Source organism: Haematobia irritans, chromosome 3, assembly GCF_050003625.1.
Source record: "Haematobia irritans isolate KBUSLIRL chromosome 3, ASM5000362v1, whole genome shotgun sequence".
NCBI classification, from domain to species: Eukaryota; Metazoa; Arthropoda; class Insecta; order Diptera; family Muscidae; genus Haematobia; species Haematobia irritans.
This window is the reverse complement of record NC_134399.1, coordinates 5,633,731-5,652,060: the sequence shown is the minus strand read 5'-3', so window position 1 is coordinate 5,652,060 and position 18,330 is coordinate 5,633,731. Positions and strand designations below refer to the sequence as shown.

At 27.9% G+C, this 18,330-nt stretch overlaps 1 protein-coding gene across 1 annotated transcript in view; it reads left to right on the top strand.

Moving 5' to 3' along the window:
- The first annotated feature begins 723 nt into the window (after positions 1-723).
- Positions 724-18,330, top strand: part of LOC142230586 (potassium channel, subfamily K, member 16) — a 237,111-nt gene continuing 219,504 nt past the window's right edge. Inside the window, exon 1 of the mRNA XM_075301226.1 lies at positions 724-2,546. The gene's annotated coding sequence lies outside the window, so the exon portion shown is untranslated. The remainder of the gene's footprint in view (positions 2,547-18,330) is intronic.

Sequence of the window (18,330 nt, the reverse complement as noted above, 5' to 3'; positions counted from 1 at the left end):
CAAACCCTTTTTTTAATTAGTTGTCCACAGCAAAATTACTTAGTACCTGCTCAAGTGTTCTTTTATAATAAAAATAAACAATTATAAACTACCATTTCGAACGAAAGTTTGGGAAGGAATATCATAAAGTATATCCTCCTTCATATGTTAGCTCTTATTCACTTTTTCCACAAATTTTAAACCCTTTCACTATTTTTTTTATTTTATAAAAAAGTGCAAACAGCAGAGTTAGAGTTCTGATTTCGTTTAAAATCGATATACTTTGCGACTTCCAACGTCTGTATCAATTATAAAGAACAAATATACACATACACACTCACATTACTTAGATGACAGTAATACCATAACCTATATTAATGTAGACCAATAACGAAGGATTATTTTATTATTTTTAAAATTTGTTTAAATTTCCGACACAATTGAATAGGATTTCTAATTCCATTCCATTCACTTTGTTTTCCAAAACTTCACTTTGTTTTATAAAACTTACTAGAATTATCTTAAGTTGAAATTAGGTTAAAGGAAATTTCTTTGAAAACACAACCTTTTAGACTAACACATCACAGATGTTTATGGCTTTGTTTACATTTGAACTCTCCACTGAAGTATGTCACCATAGATGATTGTAGAATGGAAATATCTTACTGTTATTTACACTTACTCTCTTTCTTTAATTTCAGTCGCTCTCTCGCTCTCTTGCTCTGTTTGTGATTTGATGTTGCTCTTGTGATATAGGGTTTGTTGCTGTTTTGTATGAAACAAGGAGGGCATACACATGCCGACGATTAACAAGAGCCTGTTAACGCGTGCTTTACATTCTCGTCAGTTGACATTCTTTTAGTCGTATACTTTCATTCATCTCTGCTGGACCAAATAAACAAACGGAAATTGTTTTCGGTGGTCTATGTGTGTGTGTGTGAGAAAATTTTAAGAATATCACAAAATAACAAAGTTTAGTTTCTTAAAAACAAAAGAAATGGAAATATATTCGAATAACGGTTTAATGAAATGAGCAAATAAATGGATGACAGCCTCGAAGAATCTTTTAACATAGTATCTTATTTTGTGATGAGAAAGTGTAAATATCTGAGATATTAGTGTCACTAGTGATTGTTTATTGCGAGAAAAGACAAAGCCCTCAATTGAAAGGCCGACCATACGTTAACGGGTCCATTGCCCCACAATGAAAGAATGTTGCGCTTGAATACTCACAGCCTCATGTAACGGCATTTCACGGGTTATTCTTTCAATGTATATGTGTGTGTGTGAGAATGTGTGTAAATATTCGTAGAATCTGTGTGTCGACAACGACGATGGCGTTGTGAGTTGTTTTCGGTGTGACACCACCCCAAAGGAAAACCAGATACAAACAGAATTGATTTCAATTATGAGACAATCGAAGATTTTTAATTTAAAATTAAATGAAAAGGAATAGAACAAAAGTTCATAGCATCACGTTTAACATATAAACCTCCCCAAAATTCTGCTCCCCACATTAATAACACCGAATATATGTGAGAAAATTGCCAAATACACAAAAGAAAATCTCTTGAAATTTGAGAAAGCGAAGAAGAATTATTGATTTAATTAAGAGCAAAATTCCAGAGAAAAGAAAAAAACAACAACGAATAAAGAACAAAAGAGAATCAGTGAAAATAAACATAGCAAAATAAATGTAATGATTTAAAAATAAAAAAAAATAAAAAATAACAAGAAACAAATCCAATAAAATTCCCAGAATTAAACAACAGAAGGAAAAATATTCCAAACGTTCATAACACAGTGTTTTTGTGTAATCACAAAGAACATAGAACCGTATTAAGGATATCTTAAAAAAAGGGAAAAACAATTCCCATTGTTCATGTCATCAATTGATAAAATGCTACAAAAATTCATGGGCTCATTTTACATTGGTTTGTAGTGATGCTTCAAAATATAAGAACCTGTAACTTGTTGGAAAAAAGTCTATAGCTAATTGTTGGTGAAAGCATTGTCAAAATCTAATATAAAGAGTAACTAAATAACAAAAGAAACATAATAAAATAGCAGCAAAAAAAAAGAACAAAAAAGTGTGAGTTTTTACGAACAAAAGGCATAACAAAACAAACCACATTAAAAAAAAACCGCTTTCCCGCAAAGAACCCCTTCACAGAATTCCTTAGAAAAGTCAAAACCCTTCTACGAAAAAAAAAAAACAAGAAAGTTAATTATGTTTCTTCTGTCATGGATGATTTTACGGACTGTTTGTTGCCACAATACCATATTTTTCCTTACCCATTATAACCCCCAAGCACCTGCATTACCATCTCAAACCGGGTTGTCCTCAAGAGCCATCCCAGTTTAGGGGGTCCTTGCCGTTTGTGTCACCCAAAACGGAAATCAAGAGTTCAACAAAACCAAAAAAAAGACAACGTTATTGTTGTTCACGCCTTATAACCCACCAAACTTTGCGCAAAACATCTCTGCATAGCTGTTCTAACAAACCAAAGTAGCCAGCCGTTTCATTTGCGTTTTGGAATTTATTGTCATTCTCAGATACGCTAAAGGTAGGTTCCAGCATTTTTTTTTTGGAATTTTTATACATTTAGATTTTTCAATTGTTAAGATTTATGGTGTCCGTGCTAGGTCTTATTATTTCATTGGGTAGTAGAAGCCCGCATTTTCTTTCGAATTAATTAAAAATATCTTTTTTATATAAATTCAAGGACACAATAAGAATGCTAGGACAAAAAAAAAAAAAACAATACTTAAAGGGTTTAGATTGTGTTCTCTGCTATTATAGCCAACTGGTTTGTTTTGTCCACTAACCGATTTCATTGAGAGAGCAAGTACGGTTGCCACTCGAGCTAAAAATAATCTACCAAAATTTTGAAAAAATTTTACCTAAAAAACTACCAAAAAAAAATTGTTTGCCAATTTTATTTCTAAAGAAAATGTTGTCAACATTTTATTTCTATAGAAAATTTTACCAAAATTTTATTTCTATAGAAAATTTTCTCAAAATTTTATTTCTATGGAAATTTTTCTCAAAATTTTATTTCTATAGAAATTTTGTCAAAATTTTATTTCTATGGAAATTTTTCTCAAAATTTTATTTCTATAGAAAATTTTCTCAAAATTTTATTTCTATAGAAAATTTTCTCAAAATTGTATTTCTAAAGAAAATTTTACCAAAATTTAATTTCTATAGAAAATTTTCTCAAAATGTTGTTTCTATATAAAATTTTCTCAAAATGTTGTTTCTATATAAAATTTTGTCAAAATTTTATTTCTTTACAAAATTTTTGTCAAAATTTTATTTCTATACAAACTTTTGTCAAAATTTTATTTCTATACAAAATTTTGTCAAAATTTTATTTATATAGAAAATTTTGTCAAAATTTTATTTCTATAGAAAATTTTGTCAAAATTGTATTTCTATAGAAAATTTTGTCAAAATTTTATTTCTATAGAAAATTTTGTCAAAATTTTGTTTCTATAGAAAATTTTGTCAAAATTTCATTTCTATAGAAAATTTTGTCAACATTTTATTTCTATAGAAAATTTTGTCAAAATTTTATTTCTGTAGAAAATTTTGTCAAAATTTTATTTCTATAGAAAATTTTGTCAAACTATTATTTCTATAGAAAATTTTATCAAAATTTTACTTCTATAGAAAATCTTACAAAAATTTTATTTCTATAGAAAATTTTGTCAAAATTTTATTTCTATAGAAAATTGTACAAAAATTTTATTTCCAAAGAAAATGTTGTCAAAATTTTATTTCTATAGGAAATTTTGTCAAAATTGTATTTCTATAGAAAATTTTACCAAAAATTAATTTCTATATAACAATTTTGTCACAATTTTATTTTTATATAAAATTTTGTCAAAATTTTATTTCTATTTTATTTTGTCAAAATTTTGATTTCTATAGAAAATTTGGCATAATCTACCAAAACATCATGAATTCTACCAAGCTACAAAACAGTAAACAAATCTACCATTTTTGGTGAGAGCAAGTCAAATTGATTTGAAACTAGAAAGCATTTGCTGGATACTCAATTGCCACATCTGCTAGAATCCTACTTGGATCCAAAGATGTTGACCTGCCTTTAGGGATTTTGGTATTGATTCCAAGCCAAAGAGGCCGCTTCTTTAAAATGAGGACATTTTAGGGACATATCTAGCCAAAAATCTTAGCCAACATAAGCGTTTTTATCTTAAATCTATCAATTCAATATCAAATAATTCAATTTAATATCAGTTAGTTTAGAGGTTATTTGTTTAAATTAAAAATGTGTTTCTTTACTTTAAGGAAAGTAGGCCTTTGTTCAGAGATATACGAGCCTAACGGAGCGACGCAAATTTCCAAAAATTGTGTCCTAAATAAAGGGTGGTTAAAATTTCAAGGGCCGATTTTGATTTTGAATAAAACACAAACTATTTAGGAAATTATTGTAATTTTATTTTATTATGATATATTGGTATTACTCAATTATGTATGGAACAAAATATCGGCCAAATGGGCCCCACGACCTCGGTGGCACACCTTCATCCGATGGTCCAAATTTTCGATGACGCTGAGGCATAATGGAGGTTCTATGCCGTTAATGTGCCGAATTATCTCATCCTTTAGCTCTTGAATTGTTGCTGGCTTATCGACGTACTCCTTTTCTTTCAAATAACCCCAAAGAAAAAAGTCCAACGGTGTCAAATCACATGATCTTGGCGGCCAATTGACATCGCCATTACGTGAGATAAAACGGCCATTGAATTTGTTGCGCAAAAGAGCCATTGTTTCGTTAGCTGTGTGGTAAGTGGCACCGTACTGCTGAAACCACATTTCGTCCACATTCATATCTTCCAATTCGGGCCATAAAAAGTTCGTTATCATCTCACGATAGCGAACACCATTCACAGTAACTGCCTGACCGGCCCCATTTTGGATAAAATACGGTCCGATGATGCCGCCAGCCCATAAACCGCACCAAACAGTCACTCTTTGTGGGTGCATTGGTTTTTCAACAATCACTCTTGGATTCTCATTCGCCCAAATGCGGCAATTCTGTTTATTGACGAATCGACTGAGGTGAAAATGTGCCTCATCACTGAAGATGATTTTCTTCGAAAATTGATCATCTACTGTTGCCATTTCTTGAAACCATTTAACACGTTGTTGGATTGTGTATCTCTCCATGGTTCAAATTGAGTAAGTCTGAAATAGAGAAATGTCAAATAAAATTCGGAAAAAATCTTGGCGTTTAGGTGTGGTTCACATTCAACATCGGCCCTTACAATTTAACCATCCTTCTACACTAAAAAAAGTTTACTTGGAACCCAAGAAATAGATCTTCCTTCCCTTAGGGCTTTTGGTATTGATGCCGAGCCAAAGATGCTGCTTCTTTAAAATAAAGAAATTTGTTAGCGACCTATTGGGCTTTACATCTAGGATCAATAAAATTAAAATTTGGAATGGAAAATATAGAAGTATTTTAGTAGGTGTGCTTAAAATGGTGTGTATGGGTCCATATTTTGTATCTCCCGATTTGATTTCTTGGTATTTTAGATACCGTAGTTGTTTTATTCGATTTGCCTAAATTGGAAAGCCTCCGTACACTGAAAAAAAAGCATACTCGGTTCCAAAGATTTTGTCTTTAAAAAATTTGGTATTGATTCCGAGCCAAAGAAGCGGAGAATACAAGTAAGGATACTTTTAAGACACAATTCTCTTTTAAATTTAGGTTTTGTGTACTTGCTTCTAGGAAGAAAATTTTAATTTTTCGCTTTCTCAGGTTTTTTTCTTCATATGCTATAAAAGTCCTTTAAAAACGAGTTAACGGCAACTTTATTTTCCAAATTAGGACTCGACTTCCAGTAGAAATTATGCTATGTTTGAAGTAAAAAACTTCTTTAAAATAAAGTTTTGAAAAACATGTCCTATATTTGAACGATTTTTTGCTTTGTAGTCAAGGTGCAAAAAGACAACAAATTTAAAGACAATTTCATTAAATTTAAAGAATTGTTCTGAATTATTAAAGTCAAGTTGACCTTAGCCTATAAATTTTTTCTTTCATGTTAAGATACCCATTTTTAAGTCAAATCACTTAATTATAAGGACAATACGACTTCATTGAAAAGTTTATCGACTTTTGGACAAGGAAAATAACTTTATTTTAGAGAAATGCGTCTTCTATGCTAAGCAAAATTTGTATTCGTATTTTAAAGACATGAAATCTTTGACCTCTCGACAATATTTTTTTCAGTGTATAGACAGTCTCTCCATATCACTTCTATATAAGGGATATATGGGGCATTTTGGGTGGACAAATTGCCCGAAACTAACAGATTTTACTTCTCGTACTCATTCAAATAATGGGATTAAAAATCTGTAGAATTTAGATTTCAAATCAAGGTGTTACTTCGTCATTTCCTTGGACGTTTACATGAGATATTTATAAATATCATCTAAAACTCGAACAAAAATCCAGAATCTTATAAATTTTTAACTCGAAAACAATATCAAAATTCGTAAGAGAAGGTCAGAATCTTTGGATATAATCATTTTTTTAAAGAATGAATTTTTAGATAAACGAAGTTTTTTTTAACGCTAACAAATTTTTTTCAATATTGAGTAAAAGCGTATGGAGGCAATCGTTGCATCACTTGTGATAAATTCGTGCCTATTTGCTCCTAATGAAACTTTTTCTTATAAGAAATGAAAATTAAAGTTGTGTAAGATTTCGTCCCCGCGAAAAATATGTTTTCCTTATTTTAGTGTGTACTGTCAAAAAAAACTGGGATCCAAAGATTTTGACTTTACCTTAAGGATATTGGTAGTGATTCCGAAATAAAGATGTAGATTCTCTAAAAGACATTTTTCTTTAAAGACATTTTTTCAAATGCTTTTTTGAAACTTAAAAACGATTTCTTATTTGGATATAATTTCGGCCATATGAAAGGTCATTCTGGAAGTCCAATTTTCGACCACCTTTTCAAGCAATTGAGACCGTATTTCAGCAATGACACGGTGAATATTGGTTGCGAAAGCGTCAATTGTTGCTGGTTTATCCACGTAAACCAATGACTTCAGGTATACCCACAAAACTCTGGTCCATTGCTCGAAATAATGTTGTCGTTGAAATGTTCTTTCAATAAGTCCAAACAATACCGAGTAGAAACCACTGTTGCCACAGTTGGTAGAATTCTACCACAAATGGTAGATTTTGTACTGTTTGGTAGATTGGTAGAATTCTTGATGTTTTGATAGATTTTGCAAAATATTCCTCTTCAATTAAGAAGTACGTCACACATTTTCTATAGAAATAACATTTTGACAAAATTTTCTATAGAAACAAAATTTTGACAAAATTTTCTATAGAAACAAAATTTTGACAAAATTTTTTATAGAAATAACATTTTGGCAACATTTTCTATAGAAACAAAATTATGAGAAAATTTTGTATAGAAATAATATTTTTACAAAATTTTCTATAGACATAAATGTTGACAAAATTTTCTATAGATATAAAATTTTATCAAAATTTTCTATAGAAATAAAATGTTGAGAAAATTTTCTGCAGAAATAAAATTTTGGGAAAATTTTCATAGAAATAAAATTTTGACAAAATTTACTATAGAAATAAAATGTTGTTCTTTCAATAAGTCCAAACAATACCGAGTAGAAACCACTGTTGCCACAGTTGGTAGAATTCTACCACAAATGGTAGATTTTTTTTTACAAAATTTTCTATAGAAACAAAATTTTGACAAAATTTTTTATAGAAATAAAATTTTGGCAATATTTTCTATAGGAACAAAATTATGAGAAAATTTTGTATAGAAATAATATTTTTACAAAATTTTCTATAGATATATAATTTTGACAAAATTTTCTATAGAAATAAAATTGTGACAAAATTTTCTATAGAAATAAAATGTTGAGAAAATTTTCTGCAGAAATAAAATTTTGGGAAAATTTTCATAGAAATAAAATTTTGACAAAATTTTCTATAGAAATAAAATTTTGACAAAATGTTCTATAGAAATAAAATGTTATTCTTTCAATAAGTCCAAACAATACCGAGTAGAAACCACTGTTGCTACAGTTGGTAGAATTCTACCACAAATGGTAGATTTTTTACTGTTTGGTAGATTGGTAGAATTCTTGATGGTTTGATAGATTTTGCAAAATATTCCTCTTCAACTAAGAGGTACGTCACAAATTTTCTATAGAAATAAAATTTTGACAAAATTTTCTATAGAAACAAAATTTTGGCAACATTTTCTATAAAAACAAAATTTTGAGAAATTTTTCTATAGAAATAAAATTTTGAGAAAATTTTGTATAGAAATAATATGCTTACAAAATTTGCTATAGACATAAAATTTTGAAAAAATTTTCTATAGAAATAAAATTTTGACAAAATTTTCTATAGAAATAAAATTTTGACAACATTTTCTATAGAAATAAAATTTTGACAACATTTTCTATAGAAATAAAATTTTGAAAAAATTTTCTATCGATATAAAATTGTGACAAAATTTTCTATAGAAATAAAATTTTGAAAAAAATTTTCTATAGAAATAATATTTTGACAAAATTTTCTATAGAAATAAAATTTTGACAAAATTTTCTATAGAAATAAAATTTTGACAAAATTTTCTATAGAAATAAAATTTTGACAAAATTTTCTATAGAAATAAAATTTTGACAACATTTTCTATAGAAATAAAATTTTGACAACATTTTCTATAAAAATAAAATGTTGACAAAATTTTCTATAGAAATAAAATTTTGAAAAAAATTTCTATAGAAATAAAATTTTGACAAAATTTTCTATAGAAATAATATTTTGACAAAATTTTCTCAGAAATAAAATTTTGAGAAATTTTCTATAGAAATACAATTTTGACAAAATTTTCTATAGAAATAAAATTTTCTATAGAAAAAAAATTATTTTCTATAGAAATAAAATTATCTCTAGAAATAAAATTTTAACAAAATTTTCAAATTTTCAAGAACCATACACGTGATTTCATAAGTGTATTCAGCATGCTGAGGAATGTCTATGTTGTTCAAGAGATAGCTATACGAGGTTCGAGGAAGCAGGCACAACTGCCCAGCAAAAAATTTTGTAAGTTCTTCCTAAGCACAGTTGCTACAATTGGTAGAATTCTACCAAAAGTGGTAGATATTTTACTGTTGGGTAGATTGATAGTATTCCTCTCCAACTAAGAGGTATTTCACAAGTTTTCTATAGAAATAACATTTTGGCAAAATTTTCTATACAAATACAATTTTGAGAAAATTTTCTATAGAAAGAAAATTTTAAGAAAATTTTCTATAGAAAGAAAAATTTGAGAAAATTTTCTATAGAAAGAAAGTTTTGACAAAATTTTCTATAGAAATAAAATTATGACAAATTTTTCTATAGAAATAAAATGTTGACAAAATTTTCTATATAAATAAATTTTGAAAAATTTCCATAGAAATAAAATTTTTCCAAAATTTTCTATAGAAATAAAATTTTGACAACATTTTCTTTGGAAATAAAATTGTGACAAAATTTTCTATAGAAATAAAAATTATACAAAATTTTCTATAAATTTTCTAAATTCGTGTCTTCCCAAAACTATATACTTATTTTTTTTTTGAAATCGGAGTGACATCTGCGTTTTTAGTACAGTTTAGTTAAAATTTTCTAATACTAATGTAATTTTTATAAAATTAGTTAAAATTTTCCTGTTCGTTCACTGTTTTTTCAGTGTGATAGACTTGTTAATATATTTGTTTAAAAATATTCAAATTACGATTCACACAAATTTAAAAAATAGCAAAACATCTATTTCAGGGTAATTGATCGTTTTTTTTGGTATTTTTATTTTTTCAAGTCATCGTTATTATCCGTTTTTACTTCAAAAGGGCCAAAGTGTATTAGACAATTTTATAGCATAATTTATCTACTAATGTCTAAAGTATGTTATATATAGAATTCTTGTCAGTTTTATGGCCACCTCTTTTCCAATGAAAATTGGCACTTGTTGTTGTTGTTCTTGCTGCTGCTGATGATGATGTTGAGCCTGGCTATGCTGTCCATAATCAAATTTATGGCTATTTTCTTCTCTCTCGAAACTGGACTATGAGATGAATGAACTGAATCAAGTGAATTGGAATTGGATTTTGTCTGTGTGTGTGTGTATTTGCTATCTGCCATTTGATTTCCACATTTCGTTAAGGTATATAGAGCAAAGGACTATGGACTATTTTCTAGGGCAATCAATTTTCGGATAGGTTTACTCCAACTCCGAATATGTGGGAAAAAGGATTGTGGCCATTAATGTCCTTAATACTTGTTTGGTCAACAGCAGATTCGTTTTACGGTAAGAACATACAAATTATGCAACGAATCCTCTGGCATACGAGAAATGTATGCTTTTACACCATGACTAAGTGTTGGTTATCGCAAATAGTACAAGTCATTTTCGAATTATGGACTCTATAAATTGTAAAAGCTTACCCCTCCCCCCTTCGGACATGAGACTAACGACGTGCATTTTGTATGTGATGAGGAAATCGAAGACCACCCTAATTGGATTGGAAATTTTTGCGAATGAATCCAATGGATCCTTGTTGGTAATAAATATATATATGTGGCCTGTTTAGTTTGTAAGGCTCTGACTCATTGAGATATGTGCTGGTCGTTGCCTTCTCGGCAAAGTGAAAGCGAAAGCGGAATGAGGGAAATCGTGAATCCTGCCAAATTCTATTCTTAACACATACTTCCTGTTTTCAATTGCATATTTGCCACAAAACGTTGTAAATTAAACTTTTGACATTTGATGTGCCACATTACAGTCAAGGATATTTATGGCATTGTATTTGGTCGTGTGTGTGTGTGTGTGTGCGCATGAATGTATTTGGTTTTCAAGAACCATACACGTGATTTCATAAGTGTATTCAGCATGCTGAGGAATGTCTATGTTGTTCAAGAGATAGCTATACGAGGTTCGAGGAAGCAGGCACAAGTGCCCAGCAAAAAATTGTGTATGTTCTTCCTAAACACAGTTGCTACAATTGGTAGAATTCTACCAAAAGGTGAGTATTAAGTTCGAGTTTAGCCGCTAATTTTCACTAAAGTGAAAACTAAATCAGTAAAAAAGTTATAAAATTATGCATATTTGTTGCAGATTTCATTATAACTTGATGGGGAATATCCCAAAGCAACTTTTCACAAAGTTTGTATTCCTTAAAATGGATTATTAAAGAAAAGTAATCGTGAAAAAATGACGATTTTAGCGGCTTAACTCGAACTTAATACCCACCTAAAAGAGGTAGATTTTTTACTGTTGGGTAGATTGATAGTATTCTTGTTTTGGTAGATTTTGCAAAATATACCTCTCTAACTAAGAGGTACTTCACAATTTTTCTATAGAAATAAAATTTTGACAAAATTTTCTATAGAAATAAAATTTTGACAAAATTTTCTATAGAAATAAAATTTTGAGACAATTTTCTGTACAAATAAAATTTTGAGACAATTTTCTATACAAATAAAATTGTGAGAAAATTTTCTATAGAAAGAAAATTTTGAGAAATTTTTCTATAGAAAGAAAATTTTGAGAAAAATTTCTATAGAAAGAAAATTTTGACAAAATTTTCTATAGAAAGAAAGTTTTGACAAAATTTTCGATAGAAAGAAAATTTTGAGAACATTTTCTATAGAAAGAAAATTTTGAGAAAATTTTCTATAGAAATAAAATTTTGAGAAAATTTTCTATAGAAATAAAATTTTGACAAAATTTTCTATAGAAATACAATTTTGACAAAACTTTCTATAGAAATAAAATTTTGACAAAACTTTTTATAGAAATAAAATTTTGAGACAATTTTCTATAGAAATAAAATTTTGACAAAATTTTCTATAGAAATAAAATTTTGACAAAATTTTCTATAGAAATAAAATTTTGAGACAATTTTCTATACAAATAAAATTTTGAGACAATTTTCTGTACAAATAAAATTTTGAGACAATTTTCTATACAAATAAAATTGTGAGAAAATTTTCTATAGAAAGAAAATTTTGAGAAATTTTTCTATAGAAAGAAAATTTTGAGAAAAATTTCTATAGAAAGAAAATTTTGACAAAATTTTCTATAGAAAGAAAGTTTTGACAAAATTTTCGATAGAAAGAAAATTTTGAGAACATTTTCTATAGAAAGAAAATTTTGAGAAAATTTTCTATAGAAATAAAATTTTGAGAAAATTTTCTATAGAAATAAAATTTTGACAAAATTTTCTATAGAAATACAATTTTGACAAAACTTTCTATAGAAATACAATTTTGACAAAACTTTTTATAGAAATAAAATTTTGAGACAATTTTCTGTACAAATAAAATTTTGAGACAATTTTCTATACAAATAAAATTGTGAGAAAATTTTCTATACAAATAAAATTGTGAGAAAATTTTCTATAGAAAGAAAATTTTGAGAAAATTTTCTATAGAAAAAAAATTTTGAGAAATTTTTCTATAGAAAGAAAATTTTGAGAAATTTTTCTATAGAAAGAAAATTTTGAGAAAAATTTCTATAGAAAGAAAATTTTGAGAAAATTTTCTATAGAAAGAAAGTTTTGACAAAATTTTCGATGGAAAGAAAATTTTGAGAACATTTTCTATAGAAAGAAAATTTTGAGAAAATTTTCTATAGAAATAAAATTTTGACAAAATTTTCTATAGAAATACTATTTTGACAAAACTTTCTATAGAAATAAAATTTTGACAAAACTTTTTATAAAAATAAAATTGTGACAAAATTTTCTATAGAAAGAAAATTTTGAGAAAATTTTCTATAGAAAGAAAATGTTGAGAAAGTTTACTATAGAAAGAAAATGTTGAGAAAATTTTCTATAAAAAAAATGTTGACAAAATTTTCTATAGAAATAAAATTTTGACAAAATTTTCTCTAGAAATAAAATTAAAAAAAAAAATTCTCTAGAAATAAAATTTTGACAAAATTTTCTCTAGAAATAACATTTAAAAAAAAAATTTTTCTATAGAAATAAAATTTTGACAAAATTTTCTATAGGAATAAAATTTTGACAACATTTTCTATAGAAATAAAATTTTGACAACATTTTGTATAGAAATAAAATTTTAACAAAATTTTCGATAGATATAAAATTTTGACAAAATTTTCGATAGAAAGAAAATTTCGACAAAATTTTTTATAGAAATAAAATGTTGACAAAATTTTCTATACACTCAAAAAAAGTTTACTTGGACCCAAAGATTTTTACATACCCTTAAGGATTTTGGTATTGATTCCGAGCCAAAGATGCTGCTTCTTTAAAATAATGAAATTTGTTAGCGACCTATCTGGCTTTAAATCTAGGACAAATAGGACAAAAAAAAAAAATAGGATACAGATCTCATTTATCAAATTTTCATTCTCTTTTCGCGGTTTATTAATAAAGGTACTCACGTACAAACAAATGCCAGTTTAAAAATCCAAATTATAACGGATACTTCAAAGTAAAAAATGTTTTCTTAATTCTTTGGTTCAAGACGCTAACTCCTCAAAACAAGTCTTAGCCTATATTTGAAGCGTTTTTATCTTAAATCTAAAGTTTCAATATTTCAGTTAATTTAAGGACAATTTCTTTAAATCAAAAATGTGATTCTTTACTTTAATGAAAATTTGCTTTAGTTCAAAGACATGCGACTTTAACGGAGGGACGAAAATTTATAAAATTTGTGTCCTAAATTTAATACATTTTTTTTGAAGCAAAGATTATAAACTTTATTTTAATTAAAATTTCATTATTTTAAAGAAATTTGTCTTTAATATTTTGTAAATTTCGCATTCTAAAATTTAGGTTGCGTAATCTTTAATATCACATAAATATTTTTTCAGTGTAGAAATTTTGAAAAAATTTTCTATAGAAATAAATTGAAAAAAATTCTAAAAAATTGACAAAATTTTCTTATAAAAATGAAATTTTGAAAAAAAAATTTATAGAATTAAATTTTTAACAAAATTTTCTAGAGAAATAAAATTTTGCAAAATAGATTTTTTGTTTGGCAGTTTTGTGGTATAATTTTTTCCAAATTTTAGTAGACTATTTTTGGCTCGAGTGGCAACCGTGTTCCTAAGCCATTATTTTTAATGAAATGGCTTTCAAATGTGAAAAAAATGTTTGTAAAAATTTTATTTCTATACACAATTGTGTCAAAATTTCGTTTCTATAAAAAATTTTCTCAAAATTTTATTTTTATAGACAATTTTCTCAAAATATTATTTTTATAGAACATTTTTTAAAAATTTTATTCTGTATCAAATTTTCTCAACATTTTATTTCTATAGAAAATTTTGTCTAAATTTTATTTCTATATAAAAATTTTGTTAAAATTTTATTTCTATAGAAAATTTTCTCAAAATTTTATTTTTATAGAAAATGTTGTCAAAATTTTATTTCTATAGAAAATTTTGTTAAAATTTTATTTCTATAGAAAATTTTATCAAAATTTTATTTCTATAAAAAATTTTCTCAAAAATTTTATTTCTATAAAAAATGTTCTCAAAATTTTATTTCTATAGAACATTTTGTCAAAAATTTATTTCTATAGATAATTTTGTCAAAATTTTATTTCTATAGATAATTTTGTCAAAATTTTATTTATAGAGAAAATTTATGTGGTAGCTCTTAGTTGGAGAGGAATATTTTGCAAAATATACGTAGATATCAAGAATGCTACCAATCTGCCAACCAGTAAAAAAAATCTACCATTTTTGTTAGAATTCTACCAACTGTAGCAACCGTGATCATAGCCTCTATTAAAATCGAACCTCTTGTAGGAGTAAATTTCCATCGATTTTTTTTTCAGCTAAAGGTGAATTGCATACTAAAATATCTCTATTGGAATAATATGGATGTTTAGCTCAGAAGCAATACGAAAATCATTAAATTAAGTTCAACATTTTTAAAAGAATATCAAAATCGTGTATTCCAATAAAGCGAAGTGAAAATGACTTTACAAAACCTTACAAAATTGCCTCCTACATACCAGGTTTTGACCAAATGCTTTCTCTCTGTCTCTGTCGCACACACACATACATATTCATTTCTAAAGTTAGCATGTGCGGTAAAAATACTGTGTTACAAAGGAATAACCACATAACAGTGTTATGGCATTTCCACACACACACACATCCACACGCACCCATTCATGCTCATCTTCTTCACAACACACGAACACATGTAAACCACAAAACGCCGACATTTCAACCTAGCCATATGAATTAGGCCTTATCTGGGTAATTTACACACACATATACATACACTCGAACCAACATTCGAGCCGCCACTTTCAAAGGCCATGTTAAAATCTTTGATGTCTACACAATTTGGTATTTGGTGTTGTTATCGTTTGCCGTTGGACATCCTTTTCAAATCATCGTAAAATACATATTCGGGGATTTTTGGAAAATATTTGGATAATGTGTGTGAGGCGCGGGTACATTTGTATGACACTCCAAGGAATTGAAATAGTGTCTTTTTCTCTAAACCAATATTTCCATAAAGTTCGAAAGTGATTTTCTGGCCAATCCCAATCATATACCCTGCCAGAGTGTAGTAGAAATTGAAATGAAAAAAGTTCTTTTTTTTTGTAGCAAATAAAATTAAATGTAAATTACAACAATAAAAAAATAAAATCATAATACAGCGAAACAAGTAAACCCGCCGCTCAACTTTCGAACAACATGGAAATTTATGGCATCAGCCCTGTTTAGACACATGGCCTGGATTATCTATCAAAAGAGGCAAGCCATAAAATTGGATGACTCCCCCCAACTCCCTATATATTGACAATAGATCTCAGCCTTGTGACACAGCCTCTTTCATCGGTGATTACATGGAGAGTCAACCACACCATGTAATACATAGTTGAGCCTAGGTTACCTAGCTATCTACCATGGGGAGGCTATAACAAACATGTAACCATAACTTTGGCAATAAAATCAGCCTTTTTCGAATATTTGAAAATGTTTTTTTCTTTAAATTTGAATTTTAAACAGCAAATGATGTCAATGTCAACGGCACGACACTCAGCCATTTGCAGACCCACTTGCCCACCTTTTGCCTCATTCATATTTCCTGGATGTCACAATGAGATTACCTTTGCCAGCCAGCCCCAACCCCCCTCCAAAATATTGTATTCATTCTAGCTCCTAGAGCGTTTACATCAAAAGGTGATTGTGAACGAAACAAGTTATGGGAAACCCATCACGAAAGGACAAATGGAAATGTTCTTGACATAATCTTCTCAGAAAATGCAAAAACAAAAAACTACAGTGATAGGTGAAAGTAAAGGCCATGGTTATGAGAAGCCATGCATTAAAAACCTTTGGGGAATAATCAAGCAAATAAAGTAACTAAATGTTCGAATCACAAATTTTGAAATGTCTTTTCAGGGCATAGTATAAAAGTGGTCATTTGGGAGAAACAGCCATTAAGAATGGTATTTTGAGATAATGTCTTTAGAAAAATATTAGCTTATGGGAAATTTTACGGTATCTGGCTAACACTGGAGCCCTTTTATATGGAAAAATTACCTTTGAAAATCGTATACTTTTCTCCAAAGTCCTTATGAAGAAAACCTACCATAATTTAATCAAAGACCCCAACGAATTTGCGAATTCTTAGTCACGTCAGTTTGTAAGCCGAAATAAGAATCAGGTAAAAATCTGGGATTTGATTATACGTACACCGTTTTCAAAAAAAGTTTACTAAGATCCAAAAATTTTCATTACGATACAAATCTCGTTTAACAAATTTTTATTTTCGTTTATCGAAATATTAACAACGTCATGCACATACAAATAAATTGTATTTTAAAAAATTATATTAAAAAATATTTTATTAATTAATATCCTCAAAATTAATGCAAAATCCTCAATATAAGTCTTAGCCTACACTGAAAAAATATTTACCTGAAATTAAAGATTACACAACCTAAATTTTAGGATAAGCAATTTACAGAAAATTAAGGACAAATTTCTTTAAAATAATGAAATTTTAAGGTAAAGTTTATAATCTTTGCCTCAAAAATATTTTTTATTAAACTTAGAAAACAAATTTTGGAAATTTGCGTCCCTCCGTTAAAGTCATATGTCTTCGCTGTAAGGAAAGTTTTCCTTAAAGTAAAGAACCACATTTTTGATTTAAAGAAATGGTCCTTATATTATCCGAAAAATTGAATCTTCAGATTTAAGATAAAAACGCTTCAAATATAGACAACGACTTATTTTGAGGACTTAGCAGCTTTGGTTTAAAGATTTTTTGGAATTAAGGAAACATTTTTTTACTTTAAAGTATCCTTTATAATTTGGATGTGTAAATTGACATTTGTTCGTAAGTGAATAGTTTTATTGTAATACCGCGAAAAGATTATGAAAATTCGATAAATAACATCTGTATCCTAATTTATATTTTAATTGACCCTAGATTTATAGTCAGATAGGTCGTTAAAAATGTCTTTAGTTTAAAAAAGTCATATATTTGGCTCGGAATTGATACCAAAATCTGTAAGGGAAGGTCAAAATCTTCGTATCAAAGTTAACTTTTTTTGAGTGTATATGTGAAGCTTTCTTTCTCTAATCCAATGATTCAATATTTCAGTTAATTCAAAGATTATTTCTTTAAGAACAACATTTTTTCCTTTAACCTTACGAAAATTACGCTCACTTCAAAGGCATACGACTTGAACGGAGAGACGCACATTTCAAAGATTCGCGTCCTTAATTTAATGAAAAACAAGTAAGGAAAGTCTAAAGTCGGGCGGGGCCGACTATATTATACCCTGCACCACTTTGTAGATCTAAATGTTCGATACCATATCACATCCGTCAAATGTGTTGGGGACTATATATAAAGGTTTGTCCCAAATACATACATTTAAATATCACTCGATCTGGAGAGAATTTGATAGACTTCTACAAAATCTATAGACTCAAGATTTAAGTCGGCTAATGCACTAGGGTGGAACACAATGTTAGTAAAAAAATATGGGAAACGTTTAAATCTGAAGCAATTTTAAGGAAACTTCGAAAAATTTTATTTATGATTTATCGCTCGATATATATGTATTAGAAGTTTAGGAAAATTAGAGTCATTTTTACAACTTTTCGACTAAGCAGTGGCGATTTTACAAGGAAAATGTTGGTATTTTGACCATTTTTGTCGAAATCAGAAAAACATATATATGGGAGATATATCTAAATCTGAACCGATTTCAACCAAATTTGACACGCATAGCAATAATGCTACTTCTACTCCCTGTGCAAAAT